Raw genomic sequence first — 16,095 nt, forward strand, 5'->3', positions numbered from 1 at the left:
GTGGTTAATATCATTTCATAGTTGCCATTATTTTTTTCATTATCTGACTTGAATGTTAAGCCATTTATTTCATCTTCATTCCTATGTAGGTTTAGGTATAGATTTTATAAAGCACCTAAAGCAAGTCGGTATTGCCTGGTTGAATACTTAAATTCGCGGCTCAGTGATTAGGCATCTTCTGTCTTTTAGATATGATTTGACCTGGGAAAGAGAGTTGAGAAAATAACAGCCCTAAATCATATAAAAGGTATTACAATTACTTTTTAATTTAAGTTCCCAAACTGCTGTTTATATAGACTATAATGCTAATATTTTTTGATCTTTTTAAAAAGATAAAAAGTTTTGAAGAACTAGAAATGTAAAGAGTTTTAAGAATTACTTTCTGGAAACCAAGACTGTCACCATCAGGACCACTCTGAAGCCCTCCTGGAAGGAACAGTCCATAACCAATCCAAATACTACCCTCATAAAGCATTCCTGATTTATCTAGCTGAATGTAATCTTTGCTTCCTTGAAATTTCCCTATTTTTATATTTAACTTAACTCATGCTATATTACTTTATACCTTGTATATATTTATTTATATTTATTATTTGTTGGTGTCTTATCTCCTCTCAACATCTTAGGACAGGATCTCTGATGGACTCATCTTTATGCCCATATCATCTAAGCCCAGTAGGCAGGTGCTCACAAAGATGCTGAAGGAAATTATGTAGGGAGACTAAAGCTGCTCTGAAATTACCATAACAAAAGATAGGTGGGAAAGAAATTCTGTATCGTGTTGAAATGAAGCACGAAGGAACGGAATAGAAATCTAAGGCTAATAAGGAAGAAATAATGACTGTGAATGCATTTTAGCCATTCCCCTTTATTCTTAAATATTGATATACTTATTTAGTTTTTGGTGTAGATTTCATATTTGTTTAGAATTAAAATTAGAATTCTGTATTTTAATTTTTTTGAAATTCTGTCGTTTTGCTTTAGTTTCTTAATAAAAAGTTAAAACATAAACCACCTGTGATTGCTTACATTTAAAACAACTTTAACATTGATTGGTCGGAAAGGAAAACTGGGGTAGCTAAATGTGGTGATGGAATTTACGTATAAATTGCATGTCTTTAATGGAATCCACATTTCCCATGTTTAGAATGGAAGGTGAACAAGGAATAGTAATTCACTGGGATCCTGTTCCCCTGCCATCTCCACCCCAAGTAGTTTGATAATGTTGTTTGCCAAGAGTTACTGGAGGCAGGCATGGCTGAACAAATTGCTCCCATGATCCAAAAGCTTAAGAGAGAATTAGTTGATCATGTTGCTAAAAGTTGCTTAAATTATCAACCTTTTTTAATAGGTTCAAATTTTACAAAGGGTTTTAATTTCCTGAAAAAGAAAAGGAGCTGTAAAATTTCTCTTTTTGTTTAGGGAGAGTTACCAGTCTATTGTCCTCTAAATTTCCTTTTTGGATTCTCCCCCTGAATGATTTGCCTTAAAAAAATTATATATATTCATGAGAGAGAGAAGCAGAGACACAGGCAGAAGGAGAAGCAAGCTCCATGCAGGGAGCCCAATGCAGGACTGGATTCCCGGACCCAGGATCACGCCCTGAGCCAAAGGCAGACACTCAGCCACTTAGCCACCCTGGCATCCCAAAGATTTGCTTTTTATTTAATGTAGTTATTAAAATATTTTTGAGAGCATGTTCTATCCTCTTCAGGTTATGATTCGTTAAAAGAAATAGCTCCTCAGAATTGAAGATTGTCGTTAATTAGCTTGTGTATATAGGATTTCATGAGTGACTTAGGAAGTAAGACTCATTTAGGGAGTTCTTTTTAGGTTGCCCCGTTGACAGTCCTTTAATTTGTTTCTCTTTAGATGAGAAAACATACAAGAAAGTTTAGGGAAATCAAGTCTTGTCTGCATTATGATATTTAGCAAATTGTATTGCGTTTCTGTTGGCTTTTTTCCTCTATAAACAAATAAGGGATAAAATTGAGTAATGGGGATTTTTTTTTTTTTTTTATGGGGATGGGTTTTGAGGTCCTATCTCCCTTGAGAAAGGCTCCTTGAAGTAATATATTAAAATACTAATATCCAAAGTCAGACTAATTAGAGGCATATTATAATGGAAATAGGCCAGAAATCTTTGTTTATTTTAGTGTAGCTAACCTGTTCACATTTTCCAACCAGTGTTTAAAAGGTCTTTCATCTGTGCCCCTTTGTTGGTCCCTTTTACCTTTGAGGGAAAGGCTGCTTTAAAAGTTGGAATTAGAGTGGTCAGTGATTTCTCTCCTCCAACAGCAGGCCAGTGATACAGTTAATGACCAACCTGCCTAGAGCAGTAAAGGGCGTGGACAGATGGCTGCTTGCTGAAAGTCATGTTAGTAGCAGAGACTGATTACACGGATATTTGGGGAGCAGCCAGAGGCATCCACCCTTTTGATTTAAATCAAAAAATTGAAAAAACAATTAAAAAAAATAAAAAAATTGGGATGCCTGGGTGGCTCAGTGGTTGAAAGCATCTGCCTTCGACTCAGGGCGTGATCCCAGAGTCCTGGGATCGAGTCCCACGTCGGGCTCCCCGCATGGAGCCTGCTTCTCCCTCTGCCTGTGTCTCTGCCTCTCTCTGTCTCTCATGAATGAATAAAATCTTTAAAAAAAAGTTATTTTAAAAAATCTAAAATAAAAGTTGTTCACAATCTAGTGGGAAAGCGTCTAGAGATAGACTACCATGAAGGAGTGGAATAATTGTTTTCATGGAGTTAGTATGAGGACAGTGTGGCATGGGGGAGAAGGAATATTTGACTTAACCTGGTGTGATACTTAGACTGAGCCTTAGAAGACGAATGCAATTTAGTGGGGCTAGATCCAGTGTTGCGGGCCCGTGGAATAGCATGTACGTGATACAGAGGCGTCCGTGGATCCAGAAGGTATGAAAACATTGCATACTAGAGGAGTGGTGGGGGAGGATATGGAACAGGGCCCTTGGGGCCGGATCATAACTGCCATCCTAAGGAGCTCGGGTTTCATCCTGTTTATCATGGGGAAGCTGTTTAAAGGTTTTTAAGGGGGCGCACGGCATGACCTGTGTTCTTGGATGATTACTCCAGCTGCAAACGGCAGTGATAGGAAAGTGGGAGATAAGTCAGGAGGCCTAGGCAGGAAATGAGGAGGACCTAAGACCAAAGATAAAGATGTAAATGAAGGGTATGTTTCAGAGACCTTCAGGAAGATAGACACCCGCTTGGGTGTAGAGGATGAGACTCTTTTAGGTGTGGATATTTGGGAGACTCGTGGTACTCTACTAGGAAATTGAAAAGGAGGAATGGATTGGAGCAGGAGGTGATGAGTTCAGTTTTGAACACACTGACTCTGAGGTAGAAATACTCAACAAGCTGTTGGAACTGCCAAGTCTGGACTTAAGGAAAGAGGCGGCCAACCAGCCACTGTATGGCCCGTGGGAGCTGCTGACACGTTGCTTTCCTTGCAGGTTCTACTGGCCCCGCAGGGCCCCACCACCCCGTGGGCAAAGCGAGGCGTGGGACCCCCGGAGTACACGGAGAAGACGGCCGCTGCCCCTCCGGGTGGAGACTCTTACCAGGTAAAGGCTGTGGTGGGTTGAGCTCTGTGTGCCCTGCGCCTCCAGGAACAATCCTAGCACTTCAAATTCTTTAGTGCCTCATTTTAAATTTGTAAAATTCCTATCATTTTGGTTTTCAGGCAAGAACACTGGTGCAATAGACACCAGTGCAATGACATAGGTGCGATGACACCTATGACAGGAGTCCTAGGTTCTAAGTCCCGGCAGTGCTGTTCCCCACGACATGAGGCCTAAGCAGATTTCTTCCGCCTATAGCCATTTCTTTATCTGCTTAACTTAGGAGGTTGTCCCAGTTCAATGGTTTTCATTTTGAGATGCCCACTAGAATCACCTGGAAGGCTTTTAATTTTTTGCACAGCTTTATTGAAATATAATTGACATATAATAGGCTATACATATTAGAGTGTACAATCTTTTTTTATGATCTCTTTTTAAAAAAATATTTATTTATTCATGAGAGACACAGAGAGGGGCAGAGACACAGGCAGAGGGAGAAGCAGGCTCCTCGCAGGGAGCCCAATGTGGGACTCGATCCCAGGACTCGGGGATCACACTCTGAGCCAAAGTTAGATGCTCAACCGCTGAGCCACCCCCCTAAAGCATACAATCTGATTAAGTTTTGACATCTGTATACATTCATCACAATCAAGAGACTGTATACCTGGGAAGCTTTTATTTTTATTTATTTGTAAAAAGATTTGTTTATTTGATACAGAGAGAGAGCACCAGCAGGGGGAGCAGCAGGCAGAGGGAGGAGAAGCCGACCTCTGGCTGAGGATGGAGCCCAATATGGGGCTTGAACCCAGGACCCCAGGATCATAACCTGACCCAAAGCAGACGTTTAACCAACTGAGCCACCCAGGTGCCCCCTGGGAAGCTTTTAAAAAGTAGGGATCCCTGGGTGGCGCAGCGGTTTAGCGCCTGCCTTTGGCCCAGGGCGCGATCCTGGAGACCCAGGATCGAATCCCACATCAGGCTACCGGTGCATGGAGCCTGCTTCTCCCTCTGCCTTTGTCTCTGGTGCTCTCTCTCTCTCTGTCTCTCAGTCTTTCATGAATAAATAAATAAATAAATAATCTAAAAAAATAAAATAAAATAAAATAAAAAAATAAATAAAAAGTAGGATACCCAGGCAAATGAAATTAGATGGCATGGGGGATGCACTTGGGCATCAGTATTCGTTTCATTTTAAGTTCCCAGGAAATCTTCCCTTGAACTAGGAGATCGCCATTCAGGACTGACTTTTGAGGATCCTGAGAGTAGAGGCAAAATCTGTTTTATGACCAGGAAAATATGTACAGAAAAGCAAAAATAAAAACAAAAAAAACAACTAACCACGTGCTGAGAGCAAGTCCCTGGCAGGACCAGAGCTAGTACTGACGGCATTTAATCTCTTCTGTTGGTCTTTCTATGGCCCTTAATGAGCTACATTTATGAGTCATTTAAAAGAGGTCAGTGTCCTTGGGGTGCCTGGGTGGCACAGTCAGTTGGGCATCCAACTCTCGGTTTTGGCTTGGGTCATAGTCTTGGGGTTATGGGATCGAGCCTGGTGTTGGGCTCTGCGCTCTGTGTGGAATCTGCTTGAGAGTCTCTCTCTCTCTCCCTCTGCCCCTCCTGCTCATGCTTTCTCTCTGTCAAATAAATAAATAAATAAATAGATAGACAGATAGATAGATAGATATTTGAAACTAGACGAACACATGGGGAGAGCACCACGTGAAGAGGAAGGCAGAGGGTGGTGTGCTGCAGTAGGCGCCAAGGAATGCCAGAGATCGCCAGCCAGGCCCCAGCTGCTAGGAAAGAGGCACAGGACAGATTCCTCCCTCGCGGCTCCCGGAAGGAACCATCCTCCCCACGCCTGGGTTCAGACTTTTAGCCTCCAGAGAGTGAGCTGTTATATTTGTGTTGTCACAGGCCCCCGGTGTGGGGCATTTTGCTCTAGCAGCCCGAGGAGACTAATAATACACCTGCTGAGTTTTCCCTCTACCGATTCTGCTGTTTCTCTCTGGAGACAACTTGGATGCTGAGCTTGGTGGTTTGTTGTAACAGGCCGGGAGCCGTGGCGGGGGTGTGGCAAGGGCGTGGTGTAGTGAGCAGGGGCGGCCTGGATACCGCTGCTTGGATGTACCGGGTTTCTTAAGGATCCAAGAACAAGGGAAGACGAAGGAGGCTGAAAGGCGGGGAGACGGCCCGCTTCTTGCTGCCAGACTCCTCTGGGCCTGGACGGCGGGGCTGCATCTCAGCAGGAGCTGGTCCACTGCGTCAAGGGCAAAAGCAAAAAGCTCAGGTCTTCTGGATCTTGAAAAAAAGACAGCGTGCGTCTTGCTGAAGCTTCTGTTCCCTTGAGAAAGAGAGAGAGAGAGAAAAGGAGGATGAGTTGGAAATTCAGAGGAAAGGCAGTTCAGTGATTTGCTCTTTGAGTGGCCGATCTTGGTCATCCAGCCCCTCACCAGCTGCTCATTAGGAGCATTAAAAATGAGGGTAATTGCATTGTTAATACGTTGCTCCCCCTCTGGTGGACATTATGCTTACCTACTTCACTGGATTCCTTTCTGAAGACCCCATAGTTTAATTTTCACCCGTACTGCAGTGAATTGAAGGTCACAGTCTGGAGGGGAGTTTGGTGATGGGGTACACTGAGGAAAGATTTTACGGAAAGGACAGCATCTTAGTCAGATGGGGCAATGATGACAAAATACCAGAACAGGGCAACTTAGGAATGACAGTGATGTATTTCTCACAGTTCTGGAGGCTGGAAGTCTGAGATCAGGGCGCCAGCACAGCTGTTTTCTGGGGAGGCCCGTCTTGGGGTTGCAGATTTCAGACTTCCTGTTGTAGGGCAGCCAGGCCAGAGCAGAGAGAGGGAGCGAGTGCTCCCCTGACTCTGAAGGGCACCAATCCCATCCCCAGGGCCCCACCCTCGAGACTCCTCTAATCCTAATCACCTCCCAAAGGCCCCCACCTCCTGGTACTGACACTTGAGGAGGGGGTTAAGGTTACAACACAGGAGTTTTGGTAGAACACGTTCAGTCCATGGGTGCCTGGTGGCTCCCGTTGAGTATCTGCCTTCCGCCCAGGGTGTGACCCCGGGGTCCTGGGATGGAGCCCCATGTCAGGCTCCCCGCACGGAGCCTGCTTCTCCCTGGGCCTGTGTCTATATGCCTGTCTGTGTCTCTCATGAATACATTTTTAAAATCTTTTTAAAAAATTCAAAATAAATTTTAAAGAAAAGAAAGCATTTAGTCCATAACAGACAGCAAGGGAACCTCGTTGGGATCTTCTGCTGCTTCAACCAGACAGAAGCTCCTGCGGCAGGAGGAGCAGGAGGACGGGGGAGGAGGAGGAGGACAGAGGAGGACGGAGGAGGGCCGAGGGCTGGCAGCTGCCCTGGGTGGCTCAGGAGGACCTGCTGTGCTCTCAGGACCCGCCCTGCCCAGACCAGCTGTGGGCCCTGGTTCGCACGACCTGGGGTGGCTGCTGTCCCCAGGGGCCCCAGGGGGATCCAGGCCCTTCCCAGGGCCCTGCCGGCAGCCAGGACGTACTGGGCCCCTCCGTGCCTGGGCTGCACAGGCCCTGCCTCCCCCACCCTTAGCAGCCACCGCTGTGGACAGTGGTGCCGGGGCCGCCGCAGCTCCTTGTCCACCGGGTCATGACCCGCGGTTGAGCCCGAGGGCCGGGCCTGCGCTGCAGTGCGCGGTCCTGGCCGCACCCCCCCCCCCACCTCGGTCCCTCCTCCAGGTCCGCGCCTCTGTCCCTGTGTCGGGCGCCCCGCTGGGGACAAAGGGCAGGGTTGGAAGGAGGCCCCGCGCTCAGGGCCTCGGGCATTGGGCCTCAGGCCTCTGGGCACCTGCCATGTACTTTACCTACAAGATCTTCTTGCCTTACGCGCTTTGATGCTCTTCATTTTACTTTTTATAAGATTTCATTTATCCATTCATGAGAGAGAGAGAGAGAGAGAGACCCAGGCCGAGGGAGAGGCAGGCTCCACGCAGGGAGCCCGATGGGGATTCGATCCCGTGACCCCGGGGGGGGTCACGACCTGAGCCAAAGGCGGATAGATGCTCACCCACTGAGCCACCCAGGTGCGCCCACTTTTCATTTTTTAATAGGAGACAAAACCCGATGTTTTCAGTGCATAAGTGACCTGCTCAAGTCCCACAGCCTTATGTTTCAGGATCCGGATCGGAACCCAGATCTCTGTCTCGAAAGTTGGGTCACTGCCCATTCAAGGGGGACGCAGACGTGTCCCCAGAGGACCTGAAGGATGCCCATGCGACTTGGGGAGCCCGGGGCCCCCGCAGGTGTTTTATTCTCTGGGCTTGGGAGACACGTGGGACACAGGACACACGGTCCTGCCCTGAGGGCACATTCTGGTCAACTAGCGGCTCCCTGGGGGCCGGCCTGCTCACCATCATCAGCGGTTACCGCATGATCCCCGGCCTCTGCTGCCTTCCAACTGCCACCGGGTGCCCCGCGAGATTGGAATTTAGATGCAGGAATATTCTTTTAGGTTAAGTCTGCCCCCCAAGGTCGCATGAGATACAAGGACACAAAAGGATTATTCGGTGCTTTTCTGAAATTCAAATCTCGCTGGGTGTCCTGTAGTTTGATTCCCTAAATCCGGTGACTCTGGGTGCCCTGCCTGCCTGCCCCTTGGCTGCAGCCGCTGGGCTCCGGGGCCCCACGCAGGCGCTCCTGCCCTGGCAGGTGGGGGCCCCCCCGCTGTGGCAGGGGAGGGACTCACAGGAGGCGGTCCAGGGGTATAGGTGTTGAGACAGCAGAGGCCGGGGCCTAAACCCGAGGCACAGCCTGTTACAAGCACCCCTCAGTTTGCATCTGTACTTAGTGACTCTTTCCTTGGGCAGAGCTCTCAGTCTCTGTCCAGGCAGTTTCTAGGGAGCTGCCCGGGCACCACATTCCCAGGCGGGCAGAGACCAGGGATCCCAGGGCCCTGCGAGGAAGTGACACCTGCCCAAACACCTGTAACAGGCAGTAGAAAATGCTACGGCGGGGAGTGTGGGGAGCAGGCTGTGGGACCTCAGAGGAGGAAGAGGGCTTCTTGGAGGGAAGGGAGGGGCTCAATCCCGGCTACCTCATGGAGGAGGTGTCATCTGAACAAAGGAGAGTTATCAAAGGATAAATAGTGTTTAAATATCTTTCAATTTTTTTAAAGATTTTATTTACTTATTCATGAGAGACAGAGAGAGAGAGAGAGAGAGAGAGAGAGAGACTCAGGCAGAGGGAGAAGCAGGCTCCATGCAGGGAGCCTGACGTGGGACTTGATCCCGGGACCCCAGGATCACGCCTTGGGCTGAAGGTGGCGCTAAACTGCTGAGCCACCCGGGCTGCCCAAATGTCTTTCAATTTGTTAAAAATCAGATTGTTGAACACTAACTCATAAATAGCAGTTTAGCCATTCATCAAATGATCAACTCACTAAAACCTTGTTTCTTTTAACTATTTGTAGAATCTATAACAATTTGGATTTTTTTATTCACCAAAGCTTCCAAATAATGAGTTTCTTCTTCTTTCTTCCTTTTTGAAATCTCTGGTGATGGGCAGCACGGGTGGCGCAGCGGTTTAGCGCCGCCTTTGGCCCAGGGCCTGATCCTGGAGACTCGGGATCGAGTCCCACGTTGGGCTCCCTGCATGGAGCCTGCATCTCCCTCTGCTTGTGTCTCTGCCCCTCTCTCTCCCTCTGTCTTTCATGAATAAATAAGTAAGATCTTTAAAAAAAAAGATAGCTTTGGGAAGAACTGTTATCTTTATAGTAAAGTGTATTCTTATCCATGATCATGGTACATCTCACCATCTTTTATATCTTTCAATATTATCTTTGAGGATACAATAATTGAATAGGGTTCCCTGCTTAGATTTGGAGCAAATTGAGAAAAAAAAAAAAAAAAGGAGTAGTACCTGGGAGGCCAGAATATTATCTTCACTGCTGATAGAGACCAGGTTGGAGGATATGGCTTTAGGTTAGATAGCAAGTGCTTGGTAGATCAAGCCAACAAATATTAGTAGGCATTCTAAAGATGTATGCAAACAGTCTAAATTGGGTTAACTATATATAGGGCAGTTTGCTCCCCAAGAAGAAGAAAAGCAGAACTGAACCTGACATACCCAGATTATTCTTCCTAAATGTGTGTCACCCTGTCCTCCAAGGAGCAGAATGAGTAAAGGAACAGAGAGAGAGTGTCCCACCAGTAGAGTTCCTTTCAAATGGATGAAAATCTTACAAGTAGGAAAGAAGTGTTCTTTCTTGCAGGTTATCTAAGGGGTCTGCTTTCTTTAAATTAAGAATAGAATTCTTTTGCCATTACATTTTCTCATTGGTTATTAACAGTATATAGGAATTCTATTGGTTTATCTATGATGGCCTCATTTTCAGCAATGTTAGAACAATCTTATGGGCTATGCACTGTTATTATTTCCCTTCTAAATGGGGAAGCTGAGGCAATGAAGAGTTTAAGTAGCTTGCTCAAGGTCACAAACCTAGAAAGTAATAGAAATTTGCTCTGGTCTAGGCAGTTTGATTCCAGAGTCAACACACTAAATCCCCACACAAAGTTCTTTCACACTAATGTATGGTATCCATCGTATGGATGACCCATCACTTATTTACCCAGTTCCTATTGATGGGCATTTAGCTTATTCCTTGTCTTTCCTTATTATAGGTATGCTGTAATAAATAACCTTGTACATGTGTGGTTTTAAATACACATGGGATATATTTTGGCAGAACAAGATGTCCTAGGTTCATCTTACACATTTCCTGCCCCAAACTGGAGTCAATTGTTTTAACAAGGAGCCCCGGTTTATTTTAGTAGGGAATGGTATTTAGAAAACAAAATCTGGGGATGCCTGAGTGGCTCAATGGTTGAGCATCTACCTTTGGCTCAGGGTATGATCCCAAGGTCCTGGGATCGAGTCCCACTTCAAGCTCCCCACAGGGAGCCTGCTTCTCCCTCTGCCTGTGTCTCTGCCTCTCTCTGTGTCTCTCATGAATAAACAAATAAAATCTTTAAAATAAAACAAAATAAGGTAAATAAAATAAATTACTGTGTTTTATTTCCTACTCCTTGAAGTATTTTAAATGCCCCTGATGTGGAAAGGGGCCACCCTCCCAAGGCACCTCCCTTCCCCGAGTCCAGCAGGGTTCTCCCAGCAGGGGGCAGCAGTGGCACACTTCAGGTGCTCTGGGGAGGGTGAGGTGTTGTAAGGGGCCCTGTGGGGAAGAGCTTGTAGGAGGAAACCCATAGAGTGGAAAAAGTTAACTAGTTCCTCACTCCCACCTCAGAGCCAAACACACACCCTTGTGGTGGGTAAAGCCACAAACACCATGTTTTCTGTAAAGCTGACAGTTTCTTCTAGAGGGAGGAGGATGCTCAATAGTTGTGAAAACCTTTTTGTTCTTTGCTTTTCCCAATTCTTTACCTTCTGCTTTTGCCCATGAAAGTTCTAGTTCCTCAAGCTTTCTTTCCCTGGTTCTTTCATTTCCCCTGCCATGATTATTAACCAAGCTACATAATCACCTATTGACACCCAGTCCCTTGGGTAGTAGAGATGCAGTGAGAGGAAGGGCAAAGCCGGCTGTTCCTCTAGCTTTTCCCCTCCCCCCAGAAGTACCACATTTCTCTTCAAGACTTTAATCACCTCTAATCAAAGACCTTCGACAATCTCTTACACATCTTCACTCACTTGCTGGATCCTCTGCTGAAACAGGATGAGAATGTGGGTAACCCGACTGTCCTTTGGCCTGTAGTTTGGTCTATTCCAATATCCCCGGGGATCCTGGGGAACGGAACATGTGGATTTGGTGAGGGATAGTTTTACAGAGATTCCAAAAGAATATGACCCTAGTGCCTTTTCACTGCTTTCCCCCCAAAGCACTGTTGCAATGCCCTTCTACAGTATCTCTACCCTGGCATATCACAGTAGAGGTATGTGGGGGGAAAGCACATGGGAGTTTATCACCTCGGGCCTGGTGGGACTTGGCCACAAATCATATGTTGATTTTCCCACTGTGGTTTTGGGCAAATCACTTACCTTCAAACCTTGGTTTTCTCATCTGCACATGGCAGCTAATAATGCCCTCCGCAACTACCTCAGAATTGAGATAGTGACGTAAGATAATGATATGCTATGGTTTTATAAACAGTAGGAATCTTTCAAAACATCATTTATCATGACTCTTTCTCAAGAGTTCTTTGGCTCCTGTTTCACAGGCACAGAATTAGATATTGGGACAAATTGGATTCTTGAAGGTTCCAGGGCTATGGAGAGGCAAGGCGGGTCACAGAGCAGAGTGGGACTATTTCTAGGGACTTGGCTTCCAGTCTTTTCTGAGAGAAGGGGTTTCTTTTTTTTGCCCCCTGTGGCCAAGAAAGACTAATAGGGAGACCTACCTCTAGAATTCTGGTCTGGACAAGACCACCACAGAGTCATTAGTCTTAGGCCATTTCCCTGCTCCTTACCTTAGCCTGCACCTCAACTACCCAGATGGCTAAGAAAGAATATGGCAGATAGATAGTCGGTTTGTTAGGTGTTTCTGGGGAAATTCCATATCCTCTCCTGGTAGCTCAGAACTAAGTATGTTTTATAGTGAGTCTGTATATTTTATTTTTGCCCTTTGGCTGCAGTGGAAGGTTTTGAATGCTCTGAGGGAAGGAAAGCTTCTATTCATCTTCATATCCCATTTAAGCCCAGCACAAAATGGCCCTGGGGCCCAGTTTGTTGACCTGGTATGTATTGTTCTGTCCTCACCAGAGCTGGAAAATAGGATGGTCCCTATTCTTTTTTCTTTTTTTAAGATTTTATTTTATTTTATTTTTTAAAAGATTTATTCATGAGAGACAGAGAGAGGCAAAGACAAGGCAGAAGGAGAAGCAGGCTCCCTGCGGGGAGCCCCATGCAGGACTCAATGCTGAACCCCAGGATCACGCCCTGAGCTGAAGGCAGACGCTCAACTGCTGAGCCACCCAGACGTCCCTAAGATTTTGTCTTTTTAGAGAGAGAGCACGCGCGTGTGAGAGAGCATGCAGGTGCACACAGGCGGCGGGGGGGGGGGGGGGGGGGGGTGGTGCAGAGAAAGAGGGAGAAGCAGCCTCCCTGCTAAGCAGGGAGCCCGAGGTGGGGCTCAATTCCAGGGTCTTGGAGTCATGATCTGAGCGAAAGGCAGACACTTAACTGACCGAGCCACCCAAGTCCCATGCTGGTCCCCATTCTTGAAATACAGTTTTTGCAAAGCTCAAAGCAAACCTTGCAATAATTTGGCTTGCAACTTCTCTCCTAACTCTCCCTCCTTTGAGGACCTAGTGGGATGGAAGTAGAAACTGGAAAGGCTGATCTTCCGAGTCTGCCAAAGGACAGCCCCCATGATGCCTTAGCGTGGACTCCCCTCCCTTTCCTTATTAAATGAAATCCGCCGCTGAAGGAAATTGGCCTCTTCAGATTGTGAGAGACAGGAAGCAGCTCTAGGAGAGGCAGGGTCCAGGAGGGAAACCAGAGAATGAGCTCGAGGCCCAGCTGGGCGGGCCTGGCCCCGCCGCTCCTTCCCTATGGGCTCGGCCTTGTTCCCACCACCTCAGCCCTCACACCCCGTCCCTGGGCCCTGGTGAGGGACAGTAGAAGTCAAGGCCCACACTCTCAGGCCTTCCAGCCTGTGCTTGATATGTCCAGAGATGGGAGTTTTGCTGCTTCCCCAAGAAATCCGCTTCATTTTGCCTTTTATCCAGCTGAAATCTGCTTCTTGCTCTCCTTCCTGCCCTCTCTCCATGGGACAGCCCTTGAGGATGCCTCAGTCTCCAGGCCCACCACCCCCAGCCCCGGGAAGATCCTTTTAAGAATATGAGTTTCTCAGAAACTCGCACACCCAAAGGAGACAGGAACCTAAATGGGAAGGAAATGCTGAGAACAATGCCCCTAGTGAGCTCTTTCCTTGCCAGGAGATCTGGGGTTTACCCTGATGTTTGCTACGACCTTGACACACTGCCTTTTCCTTCTCCTGTGTGCCCAGCACTTCTGGGAAGAATATTTTCCATATTCAGCTCACTTTATTCATTTTTTCTAACACTTAAAAATATATTTAAAGGCATCATGGCAGGCTCCCTGGGTGGCTCAGCGGTTTGGTGCCCGCCTTTGGCCCGGGGCGTGGTCCTGGAGTCCTGGGATCAAGTCCCATATCGGTCTCCCTGCATGGAGCCTGCTTCTCCCTCTGCCTGTGTTTCTGCCCACCCCCCTCTCTCTCTGTGTCTCTCATGAATAAATAAATAAAATTTAAAAAAAAATAAAGGCATCATGACATTTTGCTCCTACATACTTCACTATATGCCTTTAAAACATAAGAATAGGATGCCCGGGTGGCTGAAGGGCAAAGTGTCTGCCTTAGTGTCAGGGCATGATCCCAAGGTCCTGGGATCCAGTCCTGCATCGGGCTCCCTGCTCAGCAGGGAGTCTGCTTCTCCCTCTCCCTCACCCTCTCCCCATGTCTTTCATGAATAAATAAATAATATCCTCAAAGAATAAAACATAAGAATATTTTCTGGCAGAGCTGAAATCAAAATATAATACCTAGCAAAACTAATTCCAATGATCTAATACTTAATCTATACTTAAAATCAGACCAATGCTTGGGCCTCTTCATCCTTGCCCTGTTCTTGGGAGGCTACACAGCCCTGAGCCGGGCTACTTGGCCAGTCATTGCTTCTTTTTTTTTTTTTTTTTTTTTTTTAAATATTTTATTTATTTATGACAGATACAGAGAGAGAGAGAGAGGCAGAGACACAGGCAGAGGGAGAAGCAGGCTCCATGCACCGGGAGCCCGATGTGGGATTCGATCCTGGGTCTCCAGGATCACACCCTGGGCCAAAGGCAGGCACCAAACCTCTGCGCCACCCAGGGATCCCGCTTCTTTCTTCATCATATTATCCCTTCAATCCCCACCCAGACTGATGTCCCTGAGGCTTTGGGTCCCTCAGCTGGGTGCTCCCAGTCACTTGGCCCAGGGGCCAAAGCCTCTGCCAAGCCGAGAGTCATACCATATAGTTGTGCTGGGTTCTTGCAAAGAGCACTGAGAAGAGCAGGGGGGTGAAGGCTAAAATCTACCCTCTGTTTTCCTGGGGAGGGGGCGCTGTGTCTGGCTGGAGGGGCATTCCTTCCAGCTCAGACAAAGACATTATTTAGCTGAAGCCCTGGACTGGTGCTGCAGGTGGTATACCAACCCCGTAGTTAATCCCTCCCCCAATATGTCATTGTGCAATTTGACCTTCATAGAATCATGTTCTTAGGGCTGGGATTCTGAAGTTCTGAATACTTAGTCTATCCCCAACACCAATAACATGTTCAAATCCCTTATGAATAAAGAGTTCTCCAACCTCACTCTCCCTACATGCGTTGAGACTTAAAAAAATTTTTTTTTAATTCAATTTAATTAACATATAGTGTATTATTAGTTTCAGGGGTAGAATTTAGTGATTCATCAGTTGCATATAGCACCCAGTGCTCATTACATCACGTGCCCTCCTCAATGCCCGTCACCCAGTTACCCCATCCTCCCACCATCTCCCCTCCAGTGACCCTCAGTTTGTTTCTTAGAGTTAAGAGTCTCTTATGGTTTGTCTCCCTCTCTGATTTCATCTTGTTTTACTTTTCCCTTCCTTCCCCATGCTCCTCTGTTTTGTTTCTTAAATTCCACGTATAGGTGAGATCATATGATAATTGTCTTACTCTGATTGACTTACTTTGCTTAGCATAATACCCTCTAGTTCCACCCACATCATTGCAAAAGGCAAGATTTCTTTTTTTTTTTCTTTTTTTTTTTATGACTGAGCAGTAGTATCCTAGTGTGTATCCTATCCTAGTGTGTATCCTAGTAGTATCCTAGTGTGGTAAATATATATATATCCATTCATCTGTCGATGGACATCTGGGCTCTTTCCACAGTTTGGCTATTGTGAACATTGCTGCTATAAACATTGGGGTGCAGGGACCCCTTCAGATCACTACATTTCTATCCTTTGGATAAATACCTAGTAGTTCAATTGCTGGGTCGTAAGGTAGCTCTATTTTTAACTGTTTGAGGAAACTCTATACTGTTTTCCAGAGTGGTTGCACCAGTTTGCATCCTGACTACTGGTGTAAGAGGGTTCCCCTTTCTCTGCATCCTTGCCAATATCTGTTGTTTGTCTCCCATGCTATTAATTTTAGCCATTCTGGCTGGTGTGCGGTGGTATCTCATTGTGGTTGTTTTTTTTTTTAATGAAGATTTTATTTATTTATTCATGACAGACACAGAAAGAGAGGCAGAGACACAGGCAGAGGGATAAGCAAGTTCCCTGTGGAATCTGATGTGGGACTTGATCCCAGAGTCCCAGGATCACCACCTGAGCCAAAGGCAGATGCTCAGACACTGAGCCCCCCCGCTGCCTCCCCTCCATTGTGGTTTTGATTTGTATTTCCATGATGCCAAGTGATATTGAGCATTTTTTCACATCTGT

The 16,095-nt window shown here is 46.5% G+C and overlaps 1 long non-coding RNA gene across 1 annotated transcript; it reads right to left on the reverse strand.

The window, feature by feature from the left end:
* Positions 1-4,940: 4,940 nt before the first annotated feature.
* Positions 4,941-8,176, reverse strand: LOC111093699. Its single transcript, XR_005383088.1, has 3 exons — positions 8,008-8,176; positions 6,131-6,234; positions 4,941-5,939 (listed from the first exon to the last, which is right to left on the reverse strand). It is a non-coding gene; the product is annotated as an uncharacterized LOC111093699 (long non-coding RNA).
* Positions 8,177-16,095: the final 7,919 nt, after the last annotated feature.

Source organism: Canis lupus, chromosome 33 (genome assembly GCF_011100685.1).
Source record: "Canis lupus familiaris isolate Mischka breed German Shepherd chromosome 33, alternate assembly UU_Cfam_GSD_1.0, whole genome shotgun sequence".
In the NCBI taxonomy this organism is placed as follows: Eukaryota; Metazoa; Chordata; class Mammalia; order Carnivora; family Canidae; genus Canis; species Canis lupus.